Genomic DNA, 19,352 nt, shown 5'->3' with positions numbered 1-19,352 from the left:
GTTACTGGGCACTTAATTAACATTTAGTAAACGTTACTCCACATTATTACACGGGTATCCAAGCCTTTGAAACAGACAATGAATGTGTGGTTTAAAATCAGAGGAACTGAAAATTTAACATTTCAAAATGTCTAATTGCTTGATTGCATTGTTCTGTCAAACACTTTTTAGGCATTAGTGATAGGGATAGAAGAGAATAATTAAATAGTTAGTTAGAAATCCCACTAGGGGATTGAAGATAGAAAGGGAATTTTAAGGGAGTCTGGGAGACTGTTGTAAGCTACTAACCACTCAAGAAAAGAATCCAGTAACCTAGCAACAATCTACACTATCTTGAAGGAAGACCAGGCACATTCAAGGCACAAACCCTGAAAGTTAAAACACAAGACAACAGATATGGAGTCTGAATCTTGTTACACGAAGTCAAGTAGTTAATGGTCTTTGAAGAGTAGCATTTTTGCATGTGGCCAAGAAGGACTGAAAGGGGAAAGCAACTAGGTGAAAGGGGACATTATACGGAAACGTGAGATGAATTACCATATTTTAGTATGTGTCACCACCCTTTTGCTAATATACATATGATTTAAATAGCTCCATAACAGTTTTGGTTAAACCACATAGAGTAAGGAGGTACTAATGATGTAAATAAGGAAGAAGGTGGTCTTCTCCCCTCCCCACTATTTCTTTCTTTCTTTTTTTTTTTTTTTTGCGGTACACTGGCCTCTCACTGTTGTGGCCTCTCCCATTGCGGAGCACAGGCTCCAGACGCGCAGGCTCAGCGGCCATGACTCACGGGCCCAGCCGCTCCGCGGCATGTGGGATCTTCCCGGACCGGGGCACGAACCCGTGTCCCCTGCATCGGCAGGTGGACTCTCAACCATTGCGCCACCAGGGAAGCCCCCCACTATTTCTTTGATTATAAAAATGTAGCCCTCTTTGTTCTCAGGGCTGCACTCCCTTGCCTGCCCGCCTGTGTCTCTCACAAGCCCCCAGTGCTAATAAACTCACTCTTTGCCCGCCACTTTGCCTCACACTGAATTCTTTCTGCGACGAGACAAAAGAACCTCAGCTTCAGTAAGTCCTGACACCAGGTGAGCAGTTTCAATTAAAAGACATTCAAGTCCCCTCCTAAGTCAGGGATTGTGGGTTCAAATCCCAGTCTGAGTTTTGGCTGGGTTTGAGTCCCATCCAAGAAGGAGTGTGATCTCATTAGGAATTCCTGGGAAAATGTGAATGTGTGTGTGTGTGTGTGTGTGTGTGTACATATGTACATACACACAGGCATATTATATCTACATGTACACACACATACATCTATATCTACACATACATCTATATGTATCTATATTTATTCTATACTGATTTTGTGTAACACTATATACCCATGGTCTCATCTGACATTATTATTATTATTAATTTACAATTTGGGAAACTGAGGCTCAGAGAAGTTGGTTAATTGAGTTAGTGTTGCACACTAATAAAAGAGCTGGAAATCGAACCCAGGTTTTTTTTTTGTTTTTTTTTTAAGAAGATGTTGGGGGTAGGAGTTAATTAATTTATTTTTGCTGTGTTGGCTCTTCATTCCTGTGCGAGGGCTTTCTCTAGTTGCGGCAAGCAGGGGCCACTCTTCATCGCAGTGCGCGGGCCTCTCACTATTGCGGCCTCTCTTGTTGCGGAGCACAGGCTCCAGATGCGCAGGCTCAGTAGTTTTGGCTCATGGGCCTAGTTGCTCCACAGCATGTGGGATCCTCCCAGACCAGGGCTCTAACCCGTGTCCCCTGCATTAGCAGGCAGATTCTCAACCACTGCGCCACCAGAGAAGCCCTGAACCCAGGTTTTGTTGAAATGACTTGCCCATGGTCAACCCAGCTAGTTATTTTTTTTATTTTTTTACAGATATAATTTAAACTAGTTAGCCATTTTATATTGTCATAATCTCACAGCTAGTTTTATGATGTAGCCTGAAGTATACCAGGAACTGAGTCTGGCAGTTTCGGAGGCAAACGATCAAGATTCTCCATGGGTGAGGTTGGATAGCAGTAGGAGGCTTGTCTTCCACGAGAGGCAACCAGGGTTGAGAAGCTCTGTGATAAGGTTCTGCTGTCTTCTGAGAGACCCTGACCTACTGTAATGAACCCATGTTCCAGAACCATACATTCAAATGTGTACATTCCCAGGTTTTGATCTTGGATCAATGTAATTCTTTTCAGACTGGTGAAGAAGTTCCAGAATTCTTCCCTGCAGTTCATAACTGTCTAATGGATTTGGGATAAAACCAGGATTAAAATTTATTAGCTAATTCAAACACCAATCACAGTGGATCCTTTCACAGGGCTGATTAAATAACTGAAATCCTTTCCAAGTCTTGGCAATCCTTTCTTGATATAAATATTTATTTCTGTCCAAAAGGACAAGAAAAATAACCCCTAGTCTTATCTAAGGGAGCTTGTTGAAACCCTCCCAAAGCTGATGTAAGCTCCAAAGAAGAGTTTACATTCCTACTGTGACAAAATAGTGGAGGTTAGGGACTGAATGAGCTCACCCTGCTCTTTCTCCCCATCTCCCCTGAGTCTAGGGAGATTTTTGTGGCATCCCTGAGCCAAGTATAACTGTTCAGCACCAAATTATCAGCTGGTTGGGGAATGTGTCTCTGAACTAAGACAGAACAGACAAGCTAGAGTTAGACTGAATGTTTCTACCTTTTCACCTACTTGAACAGTAACCAGCTTTTTAAAAAGCTCAACTTTTAAAATACTGTGCAGAAACCTGAAATAAAATGGTACTCAGCAGGACTCCAAGTTGATGAAATTCAACTTGGCTTGAGCTTTCTGGGGTCCTAGCCAGAAAGGAGGTGGTTGATTGCTCTACTGGGACTCCTGCAATGAAAATTCACAAACATGGGGGTCTTACTGCAAAGCTAAGTGGGATCCCATGGCTTAGAGTAAAAAGAAGTTAACATTTATTAGGCATGTACTATGTGTCAGCCCCTAGGCTGGAAGGTTTTCATAGATGGCTGAGATCAGAAGCCTATGGATTCTTTTGCTAGAAGACCTTAAACTCTACGTAAGGGGACAAAGCAGAGATTTTGAAAGTGGAGAGGGTGGCTTCTACTTGGAAAGGCTGAACAGTGGTCCTGAGGTCAGAGCAATGAGAAACAAGAGTCAGCACAGAATGGGAAGAGCCGGTAGTGAAGCACAGGTGGGTGAGGCCAAGCTGGGAACAATCCTCAGAACATACACGTCCACCGTAATGTCCTCTCAGGCCCAGCTGAAGCCAGAGGGGTGCCTTTAATATGGCGGAACCAAGCTGGCCACCATCGTTTTCCTCAGACATGACCCACACCTATCTATCCATTCGCTAGCCTGAAGTTGTTGCAAGGTTTCTTTGGAAGCCCTCACTGGCTAGTTGCTATGAGATCAGGTGATGAGCTTGGTCAACAGGCTCCAGGTAAGTTCCCTGGGCTATACATGATTATTTCCCCAGCTCCTGTGTGTGTAGGTGTCCAGGATAGCCTTTTAGTTTCCCTCCATGTTCTCTGGGGCAGATTAGAGCAGGAAACATGAGCACATTAAGAGCCTGGGCCCTGGAGTCCCATCACAGCTTGCTACCTACTGGCTATGTAACCCTCTCCATAACCCAGAGTTCTCACCTATAAGATGGAATAATACTCATTTCATATTCAGCACATTTAATGAGATGATATGATTAAATGCTCAACACTTAATAAGCGCTTGACAAACGTCAACTATTACTGCTAAAGTGTGGGTACTTCTGGGCTCATTGCCTGAGGCACCTGTAAAACACAAGATGTGAAGGTGTGTACAAACTGAGTAGGTCTTGCAGAACTTATCTACTGAGTTGTGTCAGAGCTACATGGTGTAGGCGTGACAAGAAGAGAGTCATCTATCCTAATAGATTCTCTGGGTGTGTATGTCATGCAGTGATCCTCAAATGGGGGCAGTTTTGTCCTTCAGGGGATAAAAGGCAATGTTTGAGACAGTTTTGGTTGTCAAACTGAGGGAGGAGGGCTATTGGCATCTAGTGAGTAGAGATCAGGGATGATGCTAAGTATCCTACAACGCACAAGGCATCCCTCTCCCCTTCAACAAAAAATTGTCTGGTCCAAAATGTCGATAGTGCCAAGGTTAGAAATCCTGGTATAATGTCTACCATGGCTTTACACCTTTCTTTGGCCCATTGTAGAGAGTTCTGTAGATAGTTCTGGGTGGTTCACAGCCCAACCCCGAGAATTCTGGTAGAATGTCCAGAAAAGTTCAGAGGTGTTAAAAGATTATGAGCAGAGGAGGGAGAGGGAGTAACAACTTGAGGGGCATTGGAAGACACGTGGCTGGAGTAAGGAAGAGAGTGTTTCTTAGCGAATTCTTCCATGCAGGCTTTGATGGGTCCAGGTTTGCCTAGTGGTAGGTGGCACCTGAGCCATCCTGCTGGGTGGAGCTTTACAACTGAAATGGGGGCACTGCAGAAGTGGGACTTAGATTGCTGTTGAGGCTCCGAGCTGACGTGGGTAGGAAGGCTGTAGAGTCAGAGCACCTCACCTACAAATACCAGTATAGGACAAAGAGCTGAGTGCAGTCTTAGAAAAAGATAAGTCAGTTAACTTGAACATTGTGTACATGAGGACCAAGATTACATCATGGCCCCAGAAGTAAAAGGTGAGGGACCATGAGTGCACTCCCAGAGGAGAGCAGGGATGGGAGCCAGCAGCCCTGCTGGTCTCTGGATTGTCTTTTGGGGGCTTACACATTCCCCAGTCCCGCACAAGGCTTGACCTCTGTGGCTCTGGACCCACCAGCTTTTAGAATTGGTCTTTAGCACAGCTAGTTTGACTTCTCAGGATATAAACTGCTTTCTGCTCTATTTACTGCTATTTTCAGTAATTATAAAAGTAATACACAGTGAGTGTGAGAAGTCTGAGAAATACAGAGACGTATATCCCTGGTGGCGCAGTAGTTAAGAATCCGCCTGCCAATGCAGGGGACACGGGTTCGAGCCCTGGTCCGGGAAGATCCCACATGCTGCAGAGCAACTAAGCCCATGCACCACAACTACTGAGCCCACATGGCACAACTACTGAAGCCCATGAGCCTAGAGCCCATGCTCTGCAACAAGAGAAGCTACTGCAATGAGAAGCCCAAGCAACACAACGAAGAGTAGCCCCCACTCGCCACAACTAGAGAAAGCCTGCACGCAGGAACAAAGACCCAACACAGTCAAAAATAAATAAAGTTTATAATAAAAATAAAAAGAATGAAAATCCTTGGTAATCCTAACTTCCAGCGATAAACATTGTTAATGCTATTTCAGAATTTTTTCTATGCATATTATTTTTCACATGATTGGAATCACACTATGCATAATGTTGTGGTATTTGGCATCGTCTCTATCCAAAGTTAATAGGGACAGATTTAGGTGTTGCAAGAAAACCGAATGAAGATAATGGGGCTCGGGGCTCTTGCAAAATATTTCTTCATCTCAATAAATCTCGAGCAAAAAATTCTTGACTGTTGACATTTATAAAACTTACAAATTATCTTCTAAGCAAAGCATCAACTTTTAAAAAATTTGTGAGCTTGAGGTCAGAAAAGTGGTGCCCTTGAGACAGCTGTAACTTGCTAAGAAGAAATATATTTTTTAAAGCTTTGTTTTCACTTGGTTGAAGACAATTCAGGATTCATGCACAAGGTATGTGTCTCCTGACATACGAAGTCTTTCAGCTGTTGCAGAATTAGGTTTGGAAGGGTTTACCTTTGGAATTGGGATTGAGTGGCAAGCCACTAAAATGGCTAAAGCCTTGCACAGGATCATGGCCATGAACTATGGCAAAGGCTGACTGTTCTTAAAGAACACAAACCTATACAGAATCTTAGAGAAGCGGTGGGAAGGAGACCCCAGGCACACACTTGAGTAACAGTGGACGCCACTAAGTTGCTGTGGTATGCAGATTAGAAGACAGAGCTAAATTGCATGGAGAAGAGATATATCAGTAGCACTCTCTTCCTTTCCCTCAGCAACACCCAACTTTTCCTCTAAATGAATGTTGAGCAAATATTTAAAGAATGTCAGTTTGAAGGGGACATAGGTTATTAGCCTGCCTGGGGTTCCCACGAGTCTGGCCCATCTCTATGTTAACCACTTTTTCTTCCACCATCCTACTGAAGTGACAAAGGAGCAGTATGGCATGGGGAAAGGCATCATCACAAAAGTCCAGTCATCTGGTGCAGAATAGAGGGGGTGCCAACTTCCTCTATCAGGACAACAGGGCTGGGATAACAGCAGTTTCAGGGAAGTTCACAAGCAAATCTCTCCTCCAACAATACTTCAAAGAAGACCACTGTGTGCCAGAGTCCACAGGCAGCTTACAATTTTCATTTGGAAGTAATTGCACACTTGGGAGAACAGGGGCAAAGTCAAGTTTGACTGTCTACCAGGCACTGCTGCAGTTAACTTTGGACTGTGTCAACTTGCCCTTGGAAGAAGCTCTTTTGCCCCTGAATGAAAATCTTTACCAGTTAGTTACTTTTGGTGGCAACTTCTCTTTTATCCCCACCCCATCCCAGATTCCTGGGGTTTTTATCTGACCAAGCAAAAGTGCAGTAAATTTCCACTTATCTATATTTTTGTCTGGATCTGAAAGATAAAAACATGGACTAACACAGTCTTGGCAGGAGCCACTTCAGAAGCAACTGGGTGAAACCTAAACTCCCTCTGAAAGCAGGGGCAAAAGGGAACATGGGCAGATACATGAAAAGCCTGTGAAGTTGAAGAAAGAAGGACCATTTGGGGAACCAGAAGAGATGGCTTCCCTGTGATCACATAGTCAACTGCATATACTGACTTTCTAAAGCCTGGGCTCTTTGTTCCCTGGTCCAGGGCTTTTTTTCTTGAACCAGAGTTTAAGTCTTGACTCTCTAACATGCTCTGTGGCCTTGGGCAAATAGCTAAATCTCTCCGAGCTGAGGTTTCCTGTCTATACTATGAGGGGGAGCAGTGAAAATCAGGGCCTCCAAATCAGGCACACATCAGAGTGATGTGGGCCTTCAGGATCAGGGGACCCAGGGACCCATGGGGATCTGTGTTTAGGAAGCAATGTAGAGAAGCAGGCAAAAGCCTCTGGAGTAGACTGCCTGGGGTCCAAACTGCTTCCACCTCTGGCCATCTGGGTGACCTTGGGCACTTCATCTCTGAGTTTCAGTTCCCTTGTCAGCAAAATGGGGATAGAAATAACTTCTCCCTCACTGGACTGCTGTGAGGATGAAATGAACTAGTTCAGGAACAGAACGGGGTAGGTGCTCAGCAATCAGTGGCTGCTATCACTTGGATGAAGCTCCTGGGGGATTCTGATTAAGAATCATGAGACGAGATGCTCCTTTAGATCTCTTCATTCTGAGTTGCACAAAGTGACCTTCTATCATCTTCATATGACATCAAACCCCTACGAATGCATCCAAATTGCACTAAGTACCTTTTTCACCCATAGATGCAACACTCTAACCAGTGAGAAAGGAAACAATAGGCTTTCGTTTGGGAAGTTTGTGTTCTCCTTCCCTCTGCCCTCCTCCCCATCTGCCACCATAGGTGCACTTCAATGATCTCCTTAAGGGGCCCACAGCCCCCGAAGACCAGATGTTTTCTAAGATAAAGTATAGTTTCTGGATAACTGGACAGATTTTTAAAAACAAACACAATGGAAATCCTACATTGGAGTGAGCATTGTCTCTCATCCCCTTGGGAAGTGAGCCCCTCTTTGGAACTGTTCGAGCTGCTTTCATGACTAATGTTCAGTTTGAAAAAAATATCTTCAAAGGGGGCAACGTTTTACGCTTTGAGAGTGAACCAAAAGTAAACCAGAGCCATGCCTTGTGAATAAGACTGAAGATCAAGCTGAGAAACAAAATTTTGCATCAGAAAAGAAATGTGCCTATAAAACCAGGAAACTGATTTGTCACATGGCCTTTCAATTGAATTTTAGTAAGTTTGTTAAAAATCAGTTTCCTTTGTTTATAGTCATACCTCATTATTCTCCATGCAACACCAGGATAGTCTAGCATGTTTTTCATTATTGTATTAGTAAAAACATTCATTTTTTATTTACTGTTCGTTAAAATGGATCATTTGTCAGCTCCTACCCCAGCGTCTCCTTTTTAGCATTCTAATGTCTCTACAAGTGGATTTCCAATTGAAAGTGGATCTTTTCTTGGCACGATACACCGAATACTGGAGTAGGAAAAAGTGCATCCAGAATAAATAAAGTTTGTGTGAAGATTTCCAAGATATTTTCTTGGCCAGGAGTGAGTTCAGCCTGGTGACTGGAGAACCAACCAAATGCTAAACTTAAGATGCGTGCTTGGCCTAAATAATTAACAAGAATTTTAAAGTTAAAATTTAAATAATGGTTGTGTTTTTTTTTTTTTTTTCTTATGACGGAAGGGACATATGATCATAGAAAACTTAGATGAACAGAAAGAAGAAAGTAAAAACTAATAGTGGTCTCATTCAGAGGTAACTACTGTTAACGTTTGGTTGTGTGTCTTTCACGTTTCTCTCTCTCTCTGCATATAAATGTGTCTAAAACAGGAATAGCATCAAGGCACTGTTTTGTAACTTATTTTTAACATATGAAGCAGTATCGTTAACATCTTTCACACATAAGTAATTATTCATCTTTCCCCCAGTATTAATTATTTAAGGGTAAAGTATAATTTATATAACAAATTAACTATCATTAAACATTTATGTTACCATTTAAATGTTTCCATTTGTTTACTTTCTTTCCTTCCTCTCCCTCCCTCCCTTTCTTGCTTCCATCCCAAATTCATTCCTTCTTCCCTCCTCCCTCCCTCCTCTCTGTCTCCTTTTTCCTTTTTGCCATCATATGCAATATTATGATGAACATCTTGTAGCTGAGTCTTTAACATTCTCAATCATTTCCTTTTGATGAAGTTGAAATTGAAATTCTGGGTCAAAAAATGTATAAAAGCAGTTGATTCATCTTAAGAATGGTCTTCCTGGGGAGTTCCCTAGTGGTCTAGTGGTTAGGATTTCAGGCTTTCACTGCGGAGGAGGGGTTGGGCGGTTTGGGTTCAATCCCTGGTAAGGGAACCATGCAGCCAAAAAAAAAAAAAAAAAAAAAAAAATCCAAAAGATTCAATGGTCTCTCTCACCAATGATGAATGAAAACACTTCTTACTCTATATCTTTGCCAATATTGGGAATTGTAATTTTTGTTAATCTTTGCCAGTTTGATAGATTATTTTAATTTGCGTTTCCTTGATTACAGTGAGCATTTTCCACATGCTTATTTGCCATTATTTTTCTTGTAAATTTCCTTTTCATATCTTTTACCCATCGACGTGCTCACATTTTCTACTGATTTTAAGAGCTGTCTACATATTAAAGTTATTGACCCTTTGTTTGTTCTATGTCTTGCAAATAATTTAGCATGTTTTCTGTTTCCCTTTAGATTTTTTTGGGGGGGGAGGTTTAAAGGATTCAAAAACATGTACTCAAACCATTCAAATTTTCCTTCATGGTATCTCCTTTCAGAGTTATGCTTAAAAAGTCTTTCCCCACTGGAAAATTATGTAAATATTTATTTTTGTTTCCTTCTAAAACTTCTATAATTTCATGTTCACGTTTAAGTTTTTCATCTGGAATTTGTTTAGATGTAAGGTGTGAGATAAAAATTGAACTGAATCATTTTTCCAAGAGGTTAGCCAGTTGTCTCAATACCATTTTTGAATAATCCACTCTTTTCCCACTGATAAGAAAGGTCATTTTATTTTATACTAAATTCACAGAAGTGCTTGGTTCTTTTTATGGACTTCATTTTTCCTGTTCTAATGTTAGGTTTGCCTTTTGTGGCACCAGTCATACACTGTTTAAATTACTGCAGCTTTTTTATACATCTTAAAATCGGCTAGGGCAAGTTTCCACATTTTTCTTGGCTATTCTTCACTGTTTATTCTTCCATATATACACTTTAGAATTATTTTGTTAACTTCAAAAGTCCCATTGGACTTTTCATTGGGATTGTAGTAAAAGTAAATATTAATTTGAAGACAACTAGTATCTTTGCAATCCTCAATTGCTGCTCCATTGAATAACAGTGATAATGATAATAATAAATTAATATTAGCAGCCAACATTGATCGACTGCTTACTGAATGCTTGGCCCTGTTCTGAGCCCTAATTCTCACACTGAAACATCCTAACAGTCCACCACAGAGGTGCTATTATTGCCATTCTCATTTTAAAGATAGAGAAATTGAGGCTTGGAGATGTTAAATACTGTAACTTGCCATGGTCACAAAGCTTTAAGACAGAAACAGGGTTCTTTTCCTGAGTGGTTCCAGTATACGTTCTATGCCATGAGTCTATACTGCCTCTGTACTGACTTACATTTTCTTCATTTCCCTCACAGAGTTGTGTAATTTTCTTCCTCTATGTCTCTACAAATTTGGTTAAATTAGTTCTTACCAGATTTTATATGTTGCTACTGTATTTTTCCTGTGATGTTTGGTCATTGCTAGATTATGGCAAAGCTATTGATTATTATAAGGGAGGTATTTATTTTGAAATCGCCCAGTTTAATAACCTTCTTATTAGTGTAGCAGTCTGTTGATTCTCTTTTTGTTTTGCAGGACGACACAACCATCATTTTAAAGTAATAATGTTTGGCTCCCGTTTCCTGTACTTATATCTCTCATTAGTTTTCTTGCATTACTGTAATACCTATAGCATTGTCTAATACAGTAGTCACTATCCATAGGTGGCTATTGACATTCAAGTTAATTAAAATTAAATGAATTTAAAAATTAAGTTCCTCAACTGCACTAGTCACTTTTCAAGTCCCCAATAAGCCACATGTGGCTGTGGCTACCATATTGGCTACATTTTAGAACATTTTCATTATCACAGAAAGTTCTATTGGACAGTACTGCTAGAACTTCCAGATTAATGTTAAATAATAATGGTGAAATGAGTTGTCCTGCTTTTTTCTTCCTAACTGTAAAGTTAATATCTCTATTTAGTGATTTACCATAAAATGATGTTGAGTTTTGAATTTAAATATCTATATGTATTTTTTCTTATGTTAAAGAAGTCTTAACCTACTCCTAGTTTTCTAAAAGTATATATTTTAAAAATTTGGAATGGATAATGAACTTTAATGTCTTCTTGGCATCAAAAAATTTTGCTATGTGAGAGGCAAATTCCCCCTCATTCTTTAAAATTATCTTACTTATCCTGGTCCTTTTTAAATACATTGCTGGATTTTGTTTACCAATATTTTATTTATGTTTGTCATCAAAGAAATTGATTTCAAATATTTTCTACTACTAGTGTCTTGTCCAGTTTTTTTAAAAATCAAGATTATATAATTTTCATAAAATGAATTAAAACACTTTTTCTCTATTTCTTTTCTCTGGAAGAGTATGTATCAGATATGAGTCATCTGTCCCTTAAAGTCTGGTAAAACTTAGATGAAAAAATCTGGGTCTGGTGCTTTAGTTGAGGGGTACGATTTTCTCATGTCTCTCTTTCAGTTCATGCATTTCATCTTCATCTGTGTCTAATCACACTGCTTAGTCTATCCATTAAGTTGTATTTCAGTGAATAAACTTCTTCATCTCTAAAATTTACACTAGGTTCTCTGCCAATGTGCCTTTGTTGAATGTTCTTCCCCTTTGGTCTGTTTGATTTCTTCACACACTTTATTTCATTTTTTAATTGAAATTAGTTGATGAACAATATTATGTTTCAGGTGTACTACACAGTAATTTGACATTTTCATACCCTATGAAATGAGCACCGTGATAAATCTAGTATCCATCTGTCCCCACACAAAGTCATTACAATATTATTAATCATATTCCTTCTGCAGTATATTAAATCCTATTTGTGGCCTATTTATTTTATAATTGGAGGTTTGTATTTCTTAACTCCCTTCACTTATTTCACCCCCCTTCCAACCTCCCTCCTCTCTGGCAACCACCCATTCTTTTCTCTGCATCTAGAAATCAGTTTTCATTTTGTTTTGGTTGTTTGTTGCTTCTACATCTTGGCTATCGTAAATAATGCCGCAATGAACATTGGCGTGCATATATCTTTTCAAATTAATGTTTTTGTTTTCTTCAGGTAAATACTCAGAAGTGAAATTGCTAGATCATATAGCAGTTCTATTTTTAAGTTTTTGAGGAACCTCCATACTGTCTTCCACAGTGGCTGCACCAATTTACATTCCGACCAACATTGCACAAGGGTTCCCTTTTCTCCCCATCCTTGCCAGCACTTTTTCTCTTGATGATAGCCATTCTGACAGGTGTGAGGTAGTAACTCCTTGTGGTTTTGATTTGCATTTCTCTGATGATTAGTGATGTTCAGCATCTTTTCATGTGCCTGTTGGCCATCTGTATGTCTTCTTTGGAAATATGTCTGTATAGATTCTCTGCCCATTTTTTAATTGGGCTGTTTATTGTTTTTGATGTTGAGTTTTATGAGTTCCTCATATATTTTGAATATTAACCCCTTATCAGATATATAGTTTACAAATATCTTCTCCCATTCAATAGGTGGCCTTTCCTTTAGCTGATAGTTTCCTTTGCTATGTAAGAGCTTTTAGGTTGGTGTATTCGTTTATTTTTGCTTTTGTTTCCCTTGTGTGATGAGACAGATCCAAAAAAATATTGCTCAGACAGATGTCAAGGAGAGTACTGCTTATGCTTCCTTCTAGTTTTATGGTTTCAGACCTTACATTTAAGTCTTTAATCCATTTTTGAGTTTACTTTTGCATATAGTATAAGAAAGTAGTCCACATTGATTCTATTGCACACAGCAGTACAGTTTTCCAAATACCACTTATTGAAGAGGCTGTTATTTCTCATTGTATATTCTTGCTTGCTTTGTTGTAGATTAATTGACCATATAAGCATGGGTTTATTTCTAGGCTCTCTATTCTGTTCCATTGATCTATGTGTTTGTTTTCATGCCAGTACCATATTGTTTTGATTACAGTAACTTTGTAGTATAGCTTGAAATCAAGGAGTGTGACAACTCTAGCTTTGTTCTTCTTTCTCAAGATTGCTTTGGCTATTTGGGGTCTTTTGGGTTTCCATACAAATTTTAGAGTTATTTGTTCTAGTTCTGTGATAAATGCCATTGGTGTTTTGATGGGGATTTCACTGAATCTGTAGATTGCCTTGGGTAGTATAGTCATTTTAACAATATTGATTCTTCCAATCCATGAGCACCAAATATCTTTCCACTTATTTTGTCATCTTGAATTTATTTCATCAATCTCACAATTTTCAGAATACAAATATTTTTCCTCTTTGATCAGATTTATTCCTAGGTATTTTATTCTTTTTGATACAATTATAAATGTGATTGTTTTCTTAATTTCTCTTTCTGATAGTTCATAATTAGTATTTAGAAATGCAACAATTTCTGTATATTACTTTTGTATTCTACCACCTTACTGAACTCATTTCAGTTCAAATGGTTTTTGGTAGTGTCCCTAGAATTTTCTATGTATAGAACGATATCATGTGCAAACAGTGACAGTTTTACTTCTTCCTTTCCAATTTGGATTCCTTTTATTTCTTTTTCTTTTCTGAGTGTTGTGGCTAGGACTTCCAATTCCATGTTGAATAAAAGTGGCAAGAGTGGCATCCTTGTCTTGTTCCTGATCTTACAGGAAATGCTTTTAGCTTTTCACCATTGATTATGATGTTGCCTATGGGCTTGTCATACATGGCCTTTATTATGTTGAGGTATGTTCCTTCTATGCCCATTTTCTGGAGAATTTTTACCATAAAAGGATGTTGGATTTTGTCAAAAGCTTTTTCTGAACCTATTGAAATTATCATATGGTTTTTATTCTTTAATTTGTTAATGTGGTGTATTATGTTGATTGATTTGTGGATACAGAACCATCCTTGTGTTCCTGGGATAAATCGTACTTGATCATGGTGTATGAGCCTTCTAATGTATTGTTCAATTCAGTTTGCTAATATTTTGTTGAGGATTTTTGCATTTATGTTCATCACTGATATTGACTTGTAATTATTTTTTGTGGTATCTTTGTCTGGTTTTGTTATTAGAGTGATGTTGGCTTCGTAGAATGAGTTCAGGAGAATTCCTCTTCATTTTTTTTTTTTTTTTGGAACAGTTTGAGAAGGATAGATGTTAACTCTTCTTTGAAGTTTGGTAGGATTCCCCCGTGAAATTGTCTGGTTCTAGACTTTCATTTGTTGAAAGTTTTTTTAAGTAATGATTGAATTTCATTACTGGTCATTATTAGCCTGTTCATATTTTCTATTTCTTCCTGATTCAGTCTTGGGAGATTGCACATTTCTAGGAATTTATCCATTTCTTCTAGGTTGTCCATTTTATTGTCATATAATTGTTTGTATTGGGTGGGCCAAAAGGTTTGTTTGATTATTTCTGTAAGATGTCTCTAGTAGCACTTAGTTGCCTTTAACTTCATTCGAAACAGCTTTGTTAGATTGTATGTGATGGCAGTCATATCAGCGTGCATTTAAAAAAAGACTATCAAAATTGGTGAATTTTTGTGTAGCCATTTGAATATTGAAGATGGAAGAAAAAAAGCAACATTTTTGGTATATTATGCTTTATTATTTCAAGCAAGGTAAAAACACAACTGAAACACAAAAAAAGATTTGTGCAGCATATGGAGAAGGTGCTGTGACTGATCGAACGTGTCAAAAGTGGTTTGAGAAGTCTCATGCTGGGGATTTCTCACTGGACGATGCTTCACAGTCGGGTAGACCAGTTGAAGTTGATAGCGATCAAATTGAAACAATAATTGAGAACAATCAACATTATATTACGTGGGAGATAGCAGACATACTCAAAATATCCAAATCAAGTGTTGAAAATCATTTGCATCAGCTTGGTTATTTATGTTAATCACTTTGATGTTTGTGTTCCACATAAGTGGAAAAAAACCTTCTTGACCATATTTCCACATGCGATTCTCTATTGAAACGTAATGAAAACATTCCATTTTTAAAACAAATTGTGATGGGTGATGAAAAGTGGATACTGTACAACAATGTGGAATGGAAGAGATCATAGAGCAAGTGAAATAAACCACCACCAACCGCAACAAAGGCTGGTCTTCATCCAAAAAAGGTGATGTTGTGTATATGGATATGGTGGCATTGGAAAGGAGTCCTCTATTATGAGCTCCTTCTAGAAAACCAAATGATTAATTCCAACAAGTACTGCTCTCAATTAGACCAACTGAAAGTGGCACTCAACGATAAGTGTCCAGAATTAGTCAAAAGAAAACTCACAATCCTCCACCAGGATAACGCAAGACTGCATGTTTCTTTGATGACCAGGCAAAAAATGTTACAGGTTGGCTGGGAAGTTCTGATTCATCTGCCATATTCACCAGACATTGCACCTTCAGATTTCCATTTATTTCAGTCTTTAAAAAGTTCTCTTAATGGAAAAAATTTCTTCCCTGGAAGACTGTAAAAGGCAACTGGACCAGTTCTTTGCTTAAAAAGATAAAAAGTTTTGGGAAGATGGAATTATGAAGTTGCCTGAAAAATGGCAGAAGGTAGTGGAACAAAAGGGTGAATAAAGTTGTTCAATAAAATTCTTGGTGAAAATGAAAAATGTGTCTTTTATTTTTTCTTAGAAAACCAAAGACACTTTTTGGCCAATCCAATGGTAATCTCTTATGATCCTTTGTATTTCTCTGGTGTCGGTTGTAACTTCTCTTTCATTTCTGATTTTATTTATTTGGATCTTCTCTCTTTTTTTCTTGACGAGTTTGGCTAAAGGTTTATCAATTTTGTCAATCTTTTCAAAGAAACAGCTCTTAGTTTCATTGATCTTTTCTACTGTTTTTTAATTCTGTTTTATTTACACTCTGATCTTTATTTATTTTTCCTTCTAGTAACTTTGGGTTTTGTTTGTTCTTATTTTTCTAGTCCCTTTAGGTGTAAGGTGTAGACTGTTTATTTGACTTGTTTTCTTGTTTTTAGACACTTTAACTGTGTTTATTTTACATCCTCTTTCAAATTGCTCTTTAGTCTTCTTGCTTGCTCTCTGTTTTCTTTCATCTCTTATCATATGATTTATCATTTGGTGCTGTGAGCCCATCTTCGGGGGGGTTATGGCTTCAGGAGTGGTGTAGGTTGGACTGGATGTACACTGCCTCTGCCAGGGCCACGGGGATCTGGATGGCCACAGACTTATTTTGGAGTTAGTTTCCTGACTTGGGGCTTCTGTATTATGCGGCTGGTAAAACAGTTTCCTGACCTGGTGCTTCTGTATTATGCAGCTGGTAAAACATCTTACCTTTATTCCCCTGCCTGCTTCCTTGAATCACTGAGCAGCTTTCCCTGTCCCCATTCAATGTCTGGTACAGCCCTCAGAGCCTGATTTCTACAGGGGGCTCTGCTTTTGCCTGCTTGTCTTGCTGGTGCCCTGTATCTATACTAGTAGCAAGATCACAGCCTGAAGACCCCTCAGGCCCAGAGCCCCCAGAGCTTTGCTTACTGCTTAGATTTTGCATTCCCTTTTTGTCTCCTGTGCCTGGGGGTTTCCTCCTCATTCCCTTGAGCAAGGCCACATGTCACAATTTTTAAAATCATATTTTATGCAGAATTTTGAATCTATTATATTGACCAGAAACAAGTCCAGAAATTGTTTTAGATTCCTAAGTGGTTGATTTGTTTACTTTCTTTTTAAGCAAAGGCAAGGAAAGCAGGAGAGACATAGGTATTAACCTATGCTTTTTATTTTCTGGTTATATTTATCATCTAAGAATATATTTAAACAACTTCAACATTTTGGTATTAATATGTTGGTGTTTTATTTGTGTCTTAGTGCAATAATATTAAAGGCTGTACGTAGTCTTTTCAATTTGTTATTTTTTATTTAACTGTTTTTCTTTATATAATCTGCTACAAATAATACTTTATTTGTTGAAGACTCCAAGGCTTATAACAGCCATAGCTTCGTTATCCGGCCTGCAATTGGACTTATTATGGTTGATAAGGGCACTTCTGTTCTCTTTTTTTGTTATAAAGTGTAATGCAGTATTTAGGAAAAAATCTTGAAAGAGGAAATATATGCTATAAAAATTAAAACAGATAATTTAAAACTTGGATGTAGAAGTGGGAAAGGAGAATGGGAAAAGTAAAAGAATCTAAATTTATTTTATTTTATGGGGACAACTCAATGAGATACTTACATTCATAAGGTTGGTAGAAAAATGTAGAATTGAATATGTTGCATTTTAAAATTTATTTATCTTTTCTGTCCTCCACAGTTTCTTGTTCATATTATTTACTGAATGTAAAAGAACAGATGAATTAATAAATGAATGACAATTTTTTTCAAATTCCAATATTTCCCCCTTAGCTAGAATATTTTTAATAACTATTTGTTTGAGTTCAGGAGTGTTACTTGCAGCATATAATGTTGTTGAGTCACTGCCTTTCTTTTCTCCAAACTGTCAGCACTTGTGTTGGAGGCACAATTAGGTTTGTGGTTTAAGCTAAATCCCTACCCCAAAGGCCTTTATTCCTTTTTGATTATGAATCAGGTGGAGAGCCTGTGCGGGTGTTTGCAAGTTTGTATTAGGAAAGGAAGAGAAGCTAGTTTCCCAAGAAATAAAATTTCATGGAGAAGCTGGAAAATATGCATTCAATATGTCACTCTACGAATCCATAGTAAATTTGTATTTTTTTGTTATCTTAATATAGCATCTCTGCGTAACCTTTCAAGGAATGGCAACGCTACACCCCATGTCCATTCATGTTCAGAGAGGGGTTGGGTCCAAAGGCTTGCTTGTCTGGGAAGCCTTCTTTGGAAGGTGTTGATGTCTTTTGAGTTTAACCCTCAGGAGTTTCTGATCTTAGATTTAAGATTCTGGTTAAGGAGAGAGGGAAGGCGGACTTGAATGACATCACAAATTAAAGGGGAAAAAAAGGAAGGACTCTAGAGGGTGCATGTCCAACTTTCACACTGTGACTTCTTGGGGATACTTCAAGATGTTTTCAAATAGCATGTACTTTTTGGATACGTGAGGGCATTTCCAAGTATCAATAAAAATCATCAATACAAAATAACTGTTTTAAATCTTTGGAAATCTTTGGAATTATTCCAAATTCAGGAATTCCAGATGTTTGTAAAGATGCCATTGCATACCTCTGTTTAAATATTGAAGTGGGTTTCAAGATGCTATAGAGGGGAAAAGGCATACCCTTCAATTCTTCCTTTTTAAAAACGGTATAGTACCTACTCCGTAACGCTATCAGGAGGACCAAACTAGCGTGAATGGTTAGTCAATAAGCTTGAGTATCCTTTCCTTCCTCTTTGCTCTTTCTACCTCCCAGGGCAGTTGTGGCAAAAAGATGTGTGGTATTTAAAATGTCATAGCACTACAGAAAATACAGTATGTTATTACTGTTTATCGCTGCAGATACTGAACCAATAATTATCTGTGTGATGAATGCCAGATGTAAATAATAACCAGGGCTCCTGGCATTTGTCTTTCCATAATCTGTCTCCCCCATCTTTCCTGGACAGCGATCTGAATCACACACGTCTTTAAATTAAGAACTTGCCTGCTACAAATGTCTGGTGAAAGTGCCAATGTTATGACAATTCATTTTTTTCCCATGAAATGCACTTAGTTTTACTTCCATATGCCTGTATTTCAGGTCAGGTATGCACCCTGATGAGAGTTTTTTGGCGACTCCAAAGCAAGAAACATCCAGATTGAACAAACTTCCAGAATCTACACATGCAAGTCGAACAGTTTGGCTTTTAGTTTACTCAGAATTAATAAATTTAGACCATTTATTTTTTCCTCTTGTGCTTGAGAGTCCCGAATACCTTGTTAAGGAACATGAAGCTTTGTAAGCCCTAAGCAGCCAGGGCCTGCACTGACAGCTGAGAGGTTTTTTTGTTTGTTTTGTTTGTTTTTGCGGTACGCGGGCCTCTCACTGTTGTGGCCTCTCCCGTTGCGGAGCACGGGCTCCGGACGCGCAGGCTCAGCGGCCATGGCTCACGGGCCCAGCGGCTCCACGGCACGTGGGATCCTCCCGGACCGGGGCACGAACCCGTGTCCCCTGCATCGGCAGGCGGACTCTCAACCACTGCGCCACCAGGGAAGCCCAAGAGTTTTGAATTTGGTACAAATGCTGGTGGACTGGAAAACAAGTGCTTGCTGCCTCTCCTGATGGGAGCAAGGGCGCCGCAGCGGCTAGCTATGCCCTTGCTGGTGGCCTTTCTAGCAGGGAAGACCCTTCTCTGTAGTTTTCTGTGTGTGGCCTTGCTAGAAG

General features: G+C 39.0%; 1 protein-coding gene across 6 annotated transcripts in view; it reads right to left on the bottom strand.

Moving 5' to 3' along the window:
* ANTXR1 (ANTXR cell adhesion molecule 1) overlaps nt 1-19,352 on the bottom strand; it is a 296,666-nt gene that overhangs the window by 178,632 nt on the left and 98,682 nt on the right. The window lies entirely within an intron of this gene.

The sequence above is a fragment of the Mesoplodon mirus genome, assembly GCF_964341445.2.
Source record: "Mesoplodon mirus genome assembly, chromosome: 14".
Classification (NCBI taxonomy): domain Eukaryota; kingdom Metazoa; phylum Chordata; class Mammalia; order Artiodactyla; family Ziphiidae; genus Mesoplodon; species Mesoplodon mirus.
Note: the sequence above shows the minus strand (reverse complement) of the source record. Positions and strands in the feature narration are given on the sequence as shown.